This window comes from Equus przewalskii, chromosome 29 (assembly GCF_037783145.1).
Source record: "Equus przewalskii isolate Varuska chromosome 29, EquPr2, whole genome shotgun sequence".
NCBI classification, from domain to species: Eukaryota; Metazoa; Chordata; class Mammalia; order Perissodactyla; family Equidae; genus Equus; species Equus przewalskii.
This window is the reverse complement of record NC_091859.1, coordinates 3,280,724-3,296,582: the sequence shown is the minus strand read 5'-3', so window position 1 is coordinate 3,296,582 and position 15,859 is coordinate 3,280,724. Positions and strand designations below refer to the sequence as shown.

The window sequence follows — 15,859 nt, the reverse complement described above, 5'->3', positions numbered from 1 at the left end:
GGAATGGATAATGACTGGCTCCCAGATGTCGAAGAAGGAAAGAAAAAAAAAAACCACTCAGCCTGAGAGGAAGTTTTTAACTCTTTAAAGAAGTGAAAGTCAGAGATTTATCGGAGATTTATCAGGGTACAAACACTGAAAAAGGTGAGCTCTTTGCATAAACCTTCTAGACTTGATTAACGTTACTAAATTCACAAAATGCTTGTTGCAATTTAATTTTTTGAAAACTGCTGAATGCTTTCATTTTACATCCTGCTTGCAGGTGAAATGCAGACCTATAGAAAATCTGCCTGCAGGACTTTACGTGTGTTATAGCGGGAAATGTGGACTGTCTCTAAGGCATGGGAGGTTTCCTGCAAGTCAGGTTTTCTTTAAAGCCGGCAGGGCAGGGAAATCCCAGCTGACATATATGCGGCCTGAGCTGGTAAATAACTAACAAGTCAGAATGTTTGCAGAAATTCATGCATATGTCATTATGTAGTAAATGAATAAGAACGTGTGGGTGTGCGCGTGCGCGCATGCCTGTATGTGTGGTTTACAAACCTTCAGTGCTAGATTTTCTTTTCATGTTATCAGTTATCATCACTGTTATTGAAAGTTAAAAGGCAAACTTCTCCAGAGGGAATTTTTCTCTCAGCCATTTCTTTATTACAGTGTACAGATAATTTAAACTGAAGCCAATTTTTCATTAATTCCTTAAAAATGGTTTCTTGATTTTGTTTTTCAGTAGGATTGTGAATTCTTGCATAGGCACTATTTTAAATGGTTACATAGAAGCCATTGTATCCTTATATCATAATTTGTTTAATCAATTCTTTGTTCATACACATTAGGTTCTTTCCAGCTTTTTATGACAAGAAACTCTACTTTATGACACGTATCTTTTTGTATTAATGCAATTATTCTCCTTAGGAATATACTCTTAGAGTGAGATCACAGAGTCAAAAAGTATCTGCAGTTTACATTTTGAGGTAAGCTGCCAAAATGCCTACCAGTAAGATTGTAGTAATTTACCTTTCTACTAACAAATTTTACTTTCTTTTATTTGAATGTCAGCAACAATAAATATCTTTTCATGTTTCTTGACAAATTGATTTAATTTAGAAGTTTCCTATTCTTACCTTTGCACATTTTTCTCACATATCTAAATTCGTAATTTATTTGTGAAAACTCTGCTTATGAGGATTTTTAATGTTTTCTTCAATATTTATATATGTTGTAATTGTTTTACTACTTTGTTATTTGCATTTTAGTTCTATTTATTTTGTTTATTGTGTCAATCAGAATCTTTCAATTTAGATTATCAAATATATCAGCTTTCAACTATATTGCTTCTGTCTTCATCTTGGAGTTTTTACTCTCCATTGATATAAACACGTTCACCACATTTTCTTGTTGTATTTCCATATTTCAGTTGTGGAGGATCAGAATTGTCCACCCCAAAATGTGTCTCTTTGCCTTGCCTTGATTATTTTTAAGAACAGAAGACTCTGAAAGAAACTTTGACCTTCCTCCTAGCTGCCTAAAAGAAATTTAAAATAAAGGTCTGTCCCCAGGACAGGCCATCACCATAGATAACGCTTGGTATCAGTAGACTGAGAGGGTCCTTGCTAAGCCCACTCTCACCAAAGTTCTATTTACCAAACATTTGCTTTCCCATCTCCATGTGAGTTGCCTTCCTCCCCTTTGAAGTCCTAAACCACTACCCCCAACATCCTCCTTTGTCTTTAGCTGAAGATGGTATTTAAGATGAGACCTCTGCCATTTTGGGGAGTTGTTCAGTTTTCCTGAGTCTCTCCCATGTATACATGTTATAAAGCTTTGTTTAATGTTCTCCTATTATTCCGTCTCACATCAATTTAATTTGCAGCCCGGCCAGAACAACCTAGAGTGGGTAGAGGAAATGTATTCCTCCCCTACACAGTATTATTTTCATTTTTGTGATTGTGAAATTTATTTTGAACTCAGCAGTGAACCAGGAATCCAGCTATTATTTTCAAAATAGCTAATCCATTGTCTTAACACTAGTTATTGAGTAATTAATCATATCCCTAAGATTTAAATATACCTCCATTATATCTAAGATATCCACAAAAACTTGTGTTAATTTCTGGGCTTTCTATTCTGATCATTTAATATGCATCATGGGTGGCCCAACTAACTTTTCACTAGTAGCAGAAGTGGTCCCCTGGCTATGAGGAACAGTTAAAGTATATTACACAATGTATATTTAATTATACAATTAAAGTCTATTATACTGCAAGAGAGTTATAATAGTTCAAAGCAAGGACACTCATGCCATCATCAGCCTATTTTACATTTTAGTCCTGGTAATGGAATCATTTCATACTAGGATTCTTTGTTTAGGAGTTTAAATGTGGAGACCAGGTTGAACTGGTTCTCCAGCACAGGACTTCATGGGGAAGGTCTGAGAGTTAAACCAAGTCTTTTGTGCATCTCACCTGCAGCCTTGAAACAAGTTTGTTACCTGAACTTAAAGTTTCCCACACCATTTTCAAATAGGAGGACTTTGTTTTTCCAAATTTATATTCCCTAAGACTTTTGTGTCATACCTGCAAATATTTCTTATTACTTAACATTTTGAAAGTATCTCTTATTACATCAAAATATAACAAGATTTGTATTGTTTGAGTTAATTGATATTCTTAATTTCTTCTGCTTGTGCATACACATATTTGACGCTTGTCTTTTATTAGGGCAAGACAATCCCACAAAGAATTTTTTAAGATCTTGCTCATATATTCTTACTGTATATTTCTATTTAGAGCCACACAATTTAATTACAATAGTGTTACTTCTGTTTCTGAGGACTTTTGTATCATTGCTCATTTATTCTTTCCACAGAATTTGAAAATACATTCTTCCAAGAAAAATGAAAACTTTTCTCAGTACTTTAGATTCGTTAGTTTGATTTTTTGTTTAATTTTGGAGGAACTTACATCTTTCCAGGACTGAGTCTTTCTCTCCAAGAAAAAACCATATCTTTCTATTAAAAATCAATTTTTATATCCATCAGCAAAGTTTTATAATTTTCACCTCATATAAGCCCTATACAAGTCTTATTAAATTAATAACTAAGAATTTTATTTGTTATGCTTTTCTTTTTAATAGGCATTTTCTCATTTATACCTATGTCTATTAACAGATTATTTTTATGGTAAATTTATTATATTTTTTCTTAAGCTGATATTTTAACCAATATTTTCATTTTTAATATTTTTTCAGTTGATTCTCTGATATTTTTAATGTAAACATATTGTCTGCAAATAATGATTATTTCTTCTTCGGATTATCTGTAATAAATCATTGAGGAACTGTGGTTATCCAGTCATGCCATTATGAGTAGCAAATGGTTTTACTCATTGTCAAAGGCTATGTCACAACTACTCACTGACTACCATTGATATTAAGATGCCTTTGATTAAAATATATAGAGAGATTTCTGAGATGTTAAAACATTAAATAAATAGGCATCTTAAAATCATTGAGTACATGGTTAGGTTAAATGTCTATGTGCAATTTTTTATATAATGATGATTTAAATCAAACATTATTTTTAAAGAATCAGTTTTTTACACGTAGAATTTTTGGTTCATAGTATTTTTCTTTCAGCACTTTGCATATTTCATTTCACTTCTTTCTGATCTACATTATTTCTGCTAAGTTACCCATTTACTATTGTTCCCACGAATATGATGAGTAATTTTTTCTTGCTGGTTTCATGTTGTTCTATGTCTTTGGTTTTCAATAGTTTATTGTGATATCTTTGCTTTTATCCTACTTAGGGTATTCTGAGCTTCTTGGATTTGTAGATTAATGTTTTATTGAATTTGAGAGTTTTAAGTCTTTATTCTTATAATAAATTTTATAGCCTTCTCTCTCTCTTCTTTCTATGACTGACGTTACATGTTTGTTGGCACACTGTTTGTCCCAAAGTTCTCTGATAATATGAATAACTGGAATGCTCATACATTGCTGATGGGAATGTATAATTGTGCAGCTATTTTTCAAAATATTTTTTCAGTTTAATTGTAAAGTTATTATACAGCTCAACAATTTAATTCCCAGAATTCTACTCAAAAGAAATGGAAACATATTCACACAAACTTGAATGTGACTGTCCATAGAAACATTATTCTGTGATAATAAAAGTTGCAAACAATCCAAATGGCCATCAACTGGGGAATGGATAACAAAAAGTGTATATTCACACAATGGAATCTTATTCAGCAAGAAAAAAGAACAAAATAATATTTCATTTTACAACGTGGAAGACTCTCAAAAACAGTGTGACAAGTGAAAGTAGCCACATTCAAAAGACTGCATATTGTATGATTCCAGTTTCATGAAATGTCCAGAAAATGCAGGTTTATAGAGGCATAAAACAGACCAGTGTTTGCATGGAGCTGGGGGTGAGAGTGGGGATTGGCCACAAACAAGCTCAAGGGAATTTTTTGGGGGGATGGAGATGTTAAAAAATTGGATTGCCCTGGTGTTTGCACAACTCTGTACATTTACTAAATATCATTAAATTGTGTGTTCACTTACAATGGATGGAATTTATGGTATGTAAATTATACATTAAAAAGTTGTAAATTAAAAGAAAGAGAAAAAAGAAAAGATAGGAAAAGAAAACAATTGAATTTTTAATTTTTGTAGATAGTGCCAAATTACTTCCTGTATGAATTGTAGCAATTTCCACTCCCACCAGTAAAATCTAAGAATACCTGATTCCCCAAACTCTGACCATGTTTTACATGATCAAACTTGGATCTTTATCATTCTAGTAGTCTGTGCATACTTTTAATTTTCACATACCTTACTATGAGTGAAAATGAGAACCTTTCCATATATTTAAAAACTATTTGTTAATTTGTTTTCTGTGCATATTCTATTGATATCTCTTATTTTCATATTATGTGTTTTTGTCTTTTATTGATTTCTAAGAACTCTGTAAATATTAGAAACTTTAGCCCTTTGCCTGCTCTTTATTTAAGTTTATTTATTTATTTATTTTTAAAGATTGGCACCTCAGCTAACAACTGTTGCCAATCTTCTTCTTTTTTTAATTGCTTTTTCTCCCCAAATCCCCTCAGTACCTAGTTCTATATTTTAGTTGTGGGTCCTTCTAGTTGTGGCATGTGGGATGCCGACTCACCATGGCCTGATGAGTGGTGCCATGTCCACGCCCAGGATCCGAACCTGCGAAACCCAGGGCCTCGGAAGCGGAGCACACGAACCCAACCACTTGGCCACGGGACCGGCCCCCCTTTGCCTGCTCATTAGTTGCAAATATTTTTCCTATTTTGAACTGATAATATCTTTGACTTTGGACTAAATGACTTTCCTTGTGTCCAGTTTTCTTTTCATCTCACCCTGATCTTTTAACTGTGTAATCTAGTCTCCTGCAGTTTGTTTGCAAATGGAAAACAATTACCATAGAAATCTGTCATCTGTTTCTTGGAGCATACAAGGGCTTTTCAATCTATTGTCACTGTTATAGTATTTTTTTGTAATATTTTGATACAATTTATGCTATGATTTTGTGCTGGTGCATTTTGGTCTGGGAACACACATCTGGCAGTGCCTTTGCCTTCATATCGTATAGGCAGAGCTCCTTATCCCGCTCCCTCTTAGTTTCTGTTTATTTGGTTTTCCTTAGTCCTCCATAAAAAACCTTGATTTTGCTGACTTATTTTAAATTGGTAGGCAGAAATTTTGCCTTCGTTGTGCTATAATTTGAGAGCTTTTCTTCTCAATTTCTTTCTCATTTTCTTGAATCTCCATTATTTATGCTTGCTTTGGAGTTTGTCCTCTTCCATAGAAAAATATTCCTTTGCTACTGGTTAATCCAAAACTAGGAGGGGAAGGATCCCCTTTTGATAAGCTGATTGAATGATATACCTATAGGCTTATTGGGTGTTATGGGTCATTTTGTATTGCCCTCCTTCTAATTACTGACTGGATCTGAGAATTAGGTTTACTTGCCTTACCTTTCCTGTAAGGAATCCTGGTTATAGGAGAAAAATGATGCTGCTTGGCCAAGCCTTACTCCATTACTGCTACCCCCAGCCATCTGTGGAGCAGAGCTGTGCACAAACCAGGAGCTTTCCCTGCCTCCTGCCAGTCGCCACTTCAGGTGATCCCTGACACTACTGTGACTGTGCTCGAGAGAAAGTTTCATGTCCATTCCTGAAGGCCCTTTTTAATTTGATCAATGGTGCCTCATTTTTGGCTGACATTCCTGCATCATAAATTTTTTGAGATTCTCTTTCTCCTTCTCCTGTCTTCTCCTCTCCTTGAGTTTCTGCTCTCACTTGGTAGACAACCTAGTTATTTCCCTTAGGAAACTGCATCACTTCACTAGAAAAGGCCTGACTTCCCAGCAGGCTTCAAGAATGACAAACCCTCCAAGACATAAACTCTCTGGGTACCAGTGTATGTCATCACGTTAAACATTTTTGACTGCAACTACAGAGCTGGGATCAAAGGGAAATTACAATACAACATAGACTGCCAGCTGTCAATGGATCAAGAACTCTCTGCAGAAATTGGAAGAAATGCTCTTTATACTTATAAGCTACTTTTAGTCTACCAATCTCCACTAACTGTGTGCTATATAAGCAACTATAAGGTGCTTTGAAAGAAACAAGAAAGATCTGAATGGGGGAAATATGATGAATTATAAGAAAGAAATATCTGAACTGTTAAGAAAAAATTGAAAAAACAAAAGTAGAGATAGTATCCAAAAAGATACCGAAGAAACTTTCCATGTTATAATTTTAGGATCAATATTTATTTAACATCAACCACAATTCTATGCTATATGGAGATTGAGACTACAACTAACTGTAAGGAATTCAAATTTGTGAAAATGATGGACACGAGAGATGCCTATGCTTTGAATCTCACTGGTCTTGCTGTTGATTGTGCCACTGGACATGACTGTGATCTCAGGCGGGGCTGGAAGGGAAGAAGTTTTGTGAAATCAGGAAGTCACATTCTCCTCTGGCTTCCTACCTCAAACAGAGTCAATCATTAAAAAATGACATTAAATCGAAGAAAGTTAATTTCTGTTAAGTGTCTCCTGCTCAGAGAACCGTTCCTTAAATCTTCCACTGGCAGATTTCCTTTCACTCACATTCTCTGTCGTAACACCGTAAAAACCTCCTTAGGACCACTGATTATACTCTTGAACTCAGGAATTTAACGCAATGACGTGTTGTTGTTGCTGCTGTCATCGTGAATTAGACTTCAAGGTCCTGAGATGAGTGAGGTGTTTTACACTTTAACATCTGAAGTTGCTCATCTTTCTCCCTGTGGACATGCATAAACATTTATTAAATGAAGGAAAGAACACAGCATTTATTCCTCCACTCTTGTAAACCCAGAAATAAGTACCCAAGTTATAGCTGGACGAACATAAGGGCAACTATTGGGCAATGGATATTTGTTGTTTTCACAACCTGTGACATGCGTTGCTCTCATTCTGGATAATGCCCTGATTCCCCCAATGAATTTCTTCTCCTCTTCGATGTTAGATCTGGGAGAGGCTCTCACTGAAAATCCCCTGCTCTCACACACAAAAAAGAGGTAGACACAAGAATGGAGAAAAACAAAATATGTGCACATAAAAGAGTCAATTAGCTTCAGCTACGTGAAACTCTGAGGCAGCTCTATTTTTGAACCTAGTTTTTAAGCTGCTTCTTTGATTGCATGAGCCAGGACCATATCCTTCTCATAGATTTCTTTTTCGCTAAGTTAGACACAGTTGATTTCTATTGCTTGCAACAAAGTATCTCAATTTACATACCTGGAGGTGTCCTTAGTCTTAATATAACACAAAGAAAAGTTATTCCATTTATCAACAGCTTGACTAAAAAGCTGGAGAGAAATTAAAAAGGGAAACTAATAATTATAATAAAGGATGAGAATAATGTGTCAGTGACATCTGAGTTAGTTATTTTTGTCCTTGGAGTGCAGTCCCAAATATCAAATTATAATCACATTCAACTGTAAATATTAAAATATACTTTCTTCTAAGGCTCAATTACTTTAAGTTACATTGAACACAATAATATTACCTCCTTTGTAGTTTTGTTGGGAGAATTACAAGGGATTGTGTAAAACACATAAATTAGACAAATTTTAAAAAGTGCTTCGTACATACTACGGCCTTAGCCTGAGTTACTGTTATAAGGGGAGGTGATTTTTCTGGCCCTACTCGTACTACCACTCTGCCTCTTCCATCCTCTACCCTTACTAGCTTCTCCCTTCAAGAAGAGAATGGTCACTACTCAGTTGATGAGAGTCTATTGCATTAATGAGGCCTGCTTTCTCTGGTGAGACAGGTCACTGCATTGAAACATGATATGCATCTCAGGCTTTCCCATCTACTTCCTCCTCCATTGTCTATTGTCAGGAGGGTATTGGCCAGGAGAGTTAGTATGCCAAATTTATCATATTAGAAAAAAGTTAAAAGTAGGAAGCAAGAAGACTTGCTTAAAACTGATAGTCTCAGCCAGTTCTCAAATTTTAGCATTCATCAGAATTACCTGAAGGTTTTGTCAAAATATAGATGGCTGGGCTTCCACTCCCATTTTTCAGATGCAGGAGGTCTGAGATGGGGGCTGGGAATTTGCATTTCTAATGAGTTACCAGGTGATGGCAATCATTGCTGGTCCAGGGATTCCTTCAAGGTCTCTGGACTTTTGAGAACCACTGATGCCATTTATTAAAATTCTGCATCTGCATTGGAACTTATCAGGTACATGCCAAAATATCAAGAAATTGACATTTGTCATTTTTTTAATATTTGCCCTTCAAATATATATTCTCTCTGAAGTCATAGAGAGGAGTTATAATGAATGACTACTAATAAATGCTAAAAATGACAAAAATATTGCATTACATATGAAAATGTGCTGCCATATTTTTTGTATCTAAATGCCACTGATTGGAAGATAACACCATTATTACTTGAAGAAAAAATTATCTGCCAATCACCATATGATACAATGCTTTCTTATATCTTAAAGTTTTAATTTTATTCTTATTCAAAGAATAGCTTTTTTGATCTCATATTTTTATCATATATTATTCTCACGTAATCATAAAAAGCAAAATACAAATGAAACAATTATTTATGGTATTCTTAAAACTATCCAAATTCAGAGTTTGATCTTCAGTTTACTTTTCAGCTCATATAAGCCTAAGTGTAAGTTTTTTCTGCATGATGTCATCCTGTATGCCCTCAGAGCACTGGGCTACACCCTGTTGGTAGAGGCTGCAGCCACAATGCAGCATTTCTTAAAAGAGTGATCCACTATTTTCTGGAAGATTTTGTTTTCAAGTATTGACACCCATTCTGAAAGTTTAATATTGAGGTGTTCTTAACTTTAAGCATTGATTGGCTTTCTGGCATCAACCAGGAATCATATTCCTTCTTCAAATAGTACACAAATATTCTGTTAACTAAAATGTGAAGAAATTGCAGTGGTCTCTTCATGCAATCACAAAAAAGAACCAAGTTTCTGCATGAAAAAGCAATGGAAATTAGCTCAGAACTGCTACCTAACTGACAGTGATTGTAAGATGCCATGAATTATAAGACAAATCCCAATTTCAAAGACGCTAAAATATGAAAGAGAAAATGTATGTCTTACTGCTGATGAAATAACAATTTCCCTAATTTTCAGGGTTTTAGTAAATCAGCAAGACAAAACCACCCATTCTCTTCCTTATTGTAGTCATCTACAAAGCACTGGGTCACTCCTTTGAATTTTTTAGAATTTTAGCACAAATTCTCCCATAAATTCTGGTTATTTCAGTATCCATATAGTGTCCCTCTTGTCTGTCTACACTTCTTCTTCAGCAATGATCTTATGCTATAACCCACCTCTTAGACTAACTGCCAAGTTAATACTAATAATTGCACCACCTCCATAATCTTAACTTCAAGTATTCTACTCCCAACTTCACCTGCTATCTTTCCTGGTCATTCACGTTTTACAGCACCATATCTCCACAAATCCTTTGTCAATACTTGGAGTAACGACCCCTTGTTTCTACAACATGCTTCGTCATTGCTTCTGTTATCCCTCATAAACTTTATACCATTCCACCCTCACCCAATTTACGTTCCATTGTGTATCATCAAACTCACTCCCTCAGCTTACTTTCCCCTCCTCCTGTGCTTTACTCAGTGTGTTTGCTGAGTAATTATGCTACTAAGTAAACTAACTTATTGCCTACTCTGAACCTGTGCCTGAATAGCTGAAAGTTGCTGAAGAAAAATGTACGATTCTGTTGAATGGTCTCATTTTAATTTCATGGCTACTCACCTCAAGTTGGTTCTTGGTGCTGCTTTACACTTGTTTCCTTTTTATTTCCTCCTTGTTTTTTTCTTCTTCCTTTTTCTTATGAATTATTCTCATTGGCATAAACAATTGCTACGGCATTTCCCATTAAAAAATAACTTGTCTTGATCCACATTCCTCAGAGCTACTGTTCCATTTCTCTGCTCTCTTTTACAGCTGTACTCCTAAAAAAGTTGTGAATATTTAATATCTCTGCTTACTTTCATCCAGTTCTCTCGGACTCTACTCCTTTTATGCTTTTATTCTTACCATTCTACCTAAACAGACATCAGGGTTACCAGTGACTTCCCTCTTTTCAAACGTTTCATTTTCATCCTATTCACCTACTGATGTGGTTGATCACTTGCTCCTCATTAAAATATATTCTTCATTGTACTCTTCCAACGTTTAATTCTCATCATTTCCCTCATGCATCTTTTCCCACTTTTTCTAAATATTCTTTGATCTCTCCCATTTTTCTGATCTTTAAACATAGATTGTTTCAGTTCTATGTCCGAGATATTTAATCTAGAATTATTATTACAAAGATTGCTTCCCTTCTGTTGATTTCCAAATTCATATCTCCATCTTAGACTTCTCTCCTGAACTGCGGAGATGTATATTCAACTTTCTACTCAATATATTCTATTGCATGTATCTAATATGCAACTCAATATTAACATCCTAAAAATCTTTTTCTGAAGCCCTGCTTCTCCCAACCTGTTTCTCTTACAGACTTTGTATCTCAGTTAATGGCAAACTTATTCTTCCTGTTAGTCAGGTCCAAAACCACAGAGCCATTCTTGACTTCACAAATTTTATCATAGTCTATATCCAGTCTAAAAGCAAATATCTGTAAAGTCTATATTTAGAATATATACAGAATCTGACATTTCCACCCTTTTACTTCTAACACTTTTGTCTAAATTCACTGTTATTCTTCACAGAGATTATTGCAAAATTCTGAGTGATAATTCTACTTTCATCCTTGTTCTTATATTTTATTCTCTACAATGTAGAAGGATTTAAAAATTAAAAACTGATCATGCTATCCCTGTCCCCAAACTCTTCAAAGCTTTCCCATCTCATTCAAAATTGGGGAAAAAAAAATTACAATCACCTGCAAAAACTGCATAATCTCTTGTCCTACTTCTCAACTATTCTAAGCTATTTTCTACTATTCTTTTTCTTGGAAAAACAAGAAACTTCTGATCATCTGTAACTTCAAAGCCACCTAGACCGCCACGATGTTTCCCATTAAAAAAATAATTTCCCTTGACCCGCATACCTTAAATGTGTTGGCAGAATTCACAAAATATGTAAGTCTTGAGAAACCTCAAACTGGGATTTATTTCAGAGAAGCCCCAGGTTGGCAGTGCCCTGAGATGCCTGGAAGAAGGAAGTGTAAGTCTTCTCTGGAGAAACTACGTTTAGACAGGCCTCAAAGAATTTTCACAGATAAAGTTCCATTGAACTTTAGATCAAAGATCACTACTAGAAAAAGGCACCATGAGAAAGAGCCAGCAGAAAAAATAGACAACGAAATCTTACCTGAAACAATTCAGATATTGAAAGCATCAGATGCAGAATGTGAAATTTTCATCTAAAAAGAGAAAAGGGGCTGATGAAATTATGAGTTCAAAATAGGTGACTATAAAAAAAAGGGCTACGTAGTTTTGACTAAGCACAAAAGAGCTCTTAGAAAGAAACAATAAAGCTAACTAGGGATAAATTCCTTTCAAAGATGAAATATTAGATTATACAAAGCCTAAAAGGGAATTCACAAATTGGAAGATAGATTTAAAGAAATTATAAAATCTAACAGGAGACAAAGTGTTAAAGATATCAAAGAAGGGTTAAAATACATAGGGGAGGAAGAAGTGTTAGCTCTCCTCTACCAGAAGCTCTAGAAGGAGAGAGCAGAATGTGGGGAGGGAGCATTTAAGCATACCATTTTTATAGCTGAAAATAGGCAAATTGTTAGATAAAGGAAACAATATATTTCTAGAAGGAGAAATAAAAAGAAATCTTTTCAAATGCATCTCAAAGAGAAAAGGCATATGATTAAAAGAGTTTATCTCTGAAGTAGAAAAAGAGAAGAAATTGCTAAGGTATTAGGCTGAACCATATCAAATTGACCTTTTCTGTAGATCAAAAATGGTCAAATAGCTGCAACTTCATATATGGTTCAACCCAGTATAAAGAAAAACCAGTTACGACTGTTGGGAATTTAGGAGACAAAACTAACGATCTTTGCCATACAGATAAAGATGAAAAAAAAGAAAAAAGAATCTAATAATGTGTAACTTCAAAAGCACCTGCGCATGTGTCCGTGGGAAGAATTCACAAAACAAGTATGCCTGATGGAACCTTAAGGTCAAAAGCCACAATGAAGTGTTTGCAAAGCAAAATCAGATCTTCAAATTGATCAAAGAAAGTGTCAACCTAGAATTGTAAACCTGGTGAAATTAAGGCCTGGATAAAGAAATGTTCCAGTAAACACTGGCAAATTGTACCACCGTCCTAAAGGAACTTGAAAGCAATCTACGTTTATATGTCTACCACCATGCGAAAACCTTAGTTCATTTCTCTCTAAAAATGTCAAACTTTACTGCTGAATAATATCAGAGAAATATAAATATATTATTCTTGATCTAGTTTACATATCTGGAGCATTGTATCCAAAATATAGAGAATACATTTTCTTTTAAAAGCCCCTAAGGTATTTTCAAAGGATAATTATACAGTCATAATTACATTTTTCTTTCAAGTTTTAGTAAAATGTGAATTGGGGAGGAAGATAGTCACCTAATCAAGCCTTTAAATGGAATAAAATTAGAAGATTTATAGACACTTCATAAAAAAAGAAATTTAAATTACCAATAAGTATTTTTTTAATTCTTAAATTCATTCATACGTAAGAAATAAACTGGAGAACCACAATGAAAGACACTTTTCTTTAGGAGATTGGGAGTGAATGTTAAATTTGAAAAATACTTGGTGCTGACTTGAAAGAAGGGAAACAGGCAATTCAGCTATTGGTAGGATGCTAAATTATTACAATTTTGTGCTAGAGTATTTGGGAAATATTTGGCAAAAATTACATATCCTTTGACATAGCAATTTCACCAGTGGGAATTTATTCTAAGGATATTCTTGTAAAAGTATATATCCCTCTGGAAAAAAAGATTATAGTGTTATTTTGATAGGAAAAAATAAGGAGAAATCTAGCTGACTTTGGGTTTGGCAATGATTTTTTAGATATAACACCAAATGCACGATCCATGAAAGAAAAAAATGGATAAATTGATGTATTAGTTTGCTAGGGCTGCTATCACAAGGTACCACATACTGGGTTACTTAAACAACAGAAATTTACTTCTCACAGTTTTGGAGGTTAGATGTTTGAGATCCAAGTGTCAACAGACTGGTTCCTTCTGCAGTCTGTGAGGGAAGGATCTGTTCCAGGCCTCTCTCCTTGGCTTATAGATGGCCATCTTCTGCCAGTGTCTTCTCATCATCTTCCTTCTGTACATGTCTGTGTACAAACTTTCTCTTCGTTTAAGAATGCCAGTCATATTGGATTAGGGTCCACTCTAATGATCTGGGTTTAACATAATTACCTCTGTAAAGAGATTGCCTCCAAATATGGTCACATTTTGAGGCATTTGGGCATTAGGACTTCAACTTATGAATTTGGGAGGGGGCAAATGCTCACTATAACAATTGGAGTTTGTTAAAATTAAAAACTACATTGCAAAAGACACCATTAAGAGAATGAAAAGACAAGACACAGACTGGAGGAAATCTGTGCAAAACATATATCTAAAAAAGGAGTAGTATCCAAAATATACAAAGAATTCTTAAAACTCAAAAACAAGAAAACAAACAACCTACTTAAAATTAGGTAAAAGATCTGAAAAGACACTTTACCAAGAAAGTATACAGACAGCAAATGAGCATCTGAAAAGATACTCAACATCATATGTCATCAGCAAACTGCAAATTAAAAGAACAATAAGATATCATCACATGCCTATTAGAATGGCCAAAATCCAGAACACTGACACACCAAAGGCCGGCAAGGGTGTGGAGCAACAGGAGCTCTCATTCATTGTTGGTGGGAATGGAAAATAGTACAACCACTTTGGAAGACTGACAGGTTCATTGAAGACTACACATACTCTTACCATAGGATCCATCAGTCGAGTTCCTTGGTATTTACTCAAATGAGCTGAATACTTATGTTTACACAGAAACTTGCTTGCAAATATTCATAGCAACTTTATTCATAATTGCTAAAACTTGGAAGCAACCAAGATGTCCTTCAGTAGGTGAATAGATAAACACACTGAGGTAGTTTCCTACAATGGAGTATTAAACATTGATGAAGAGAAATGTTCTATCAAGCCATGAAAAGATGTGAAGTAACTTTAAACATATATTTCTAAGTGAAAAGAGCCAGTCTAAAAAGCTATATTTTGGGTGATTCCAACTATGTAACATTCTGGAAAAGGCAAAACTACGGAGACAGTAAAATGATCAGTGGTTGCCAGAGGCTCAAGAGGAGAGAGGGAGGAATGAACAGGAGGAACACAAGAGATTTTTAGGGTGGTGAAACTGTTCTGTAAGGTACTGTAATGGTGGATACATGTCATTACACATTTATTAAAGCCCATACAATGTACAATACAAAGAGCGATTCCTAACATAAACTATGAACTTTCGTTAACAATAATTTATCAATATTGGCCCATCAACTGTAAAAAATGTACCGCACTAATGCAAGATGTTAATAACTGGGGAAACTGGAGGGAGGGCATAAGGTAGTATATGGGAACTCTGTGCTTTCTGCTCATTTTTTTCTGTAAACCTAAAACTGCTAAAAAGAAATCTAACTAGAAAAAACAGGGGAAATAATCAAAAAACTATTTAATAAATAATTATATTATATAATGGAACACTATACAGCTATTTTGTGGTCTAGTGGTTGAGATTCATCACTCTCACAGCCACAGCCTGGGTTCATGTCCTGGTCAGGGAACTACACCACCCTTCTGTCAGTTGTCATGCTGTGGCAGCTGCATGTTGCTGTAATGCTGAAAGCTATGCCACCAATATTTCACATACCAGCAGGGTCACCCATGGTGGACAGGTTTCGGTGGAGCTCCAGGTTAAGACAGACTAGGAAGAAAGACCTGGCCACTTGATTCTGAAAAAAATTGCCATGAAACCCCTATGAATAGCAACAGAGCATTGTCTGACAGAGCGCCGGAAGGCGAAAGGATGGCACTCTGCTATAGACAGAGGGTTTGCTGTGCTGTACACAGGGTTGCTAGGAGTTTAAATTGACTTGATAACACTAATAACAACAAAAATACAGCTGTTAAAAACATAAAGGACAATTTGGAAGATGGCTGCATAGGAGGATCCTCAACTCGCCTCCTCCCAAAGACACAACTTGTGGACAATTTCCTCTA

The 15,859-nt window shown here is 35.1% G+C and overlaps 1 long non-coding RNA gene across 1 annotated transcript; it reads right to left on the bottom strand.

Annotated features, from left to right (window-relative positions):
• Positions 1-4,080: 4,080 nt before the first annotated feature.
• Positions 4,081-12,143, bottom strand: LOC139080307 (uncharacterized). Its single transcript, XR_011534712.1, has 4 exons — positions 11,931-12,143; positions 11,668-11,768; positions 10,365-10,564; positions 4,081-7,338 (listed from the first exon to the last, which is right to left on the bottom strand). It is a non-coding gene; the product is annotated as an uncharacterized lncRNA (long non-coding RNA).
• Positions 12,144-15,859: the final 3,716 nt, after the last annotated feature.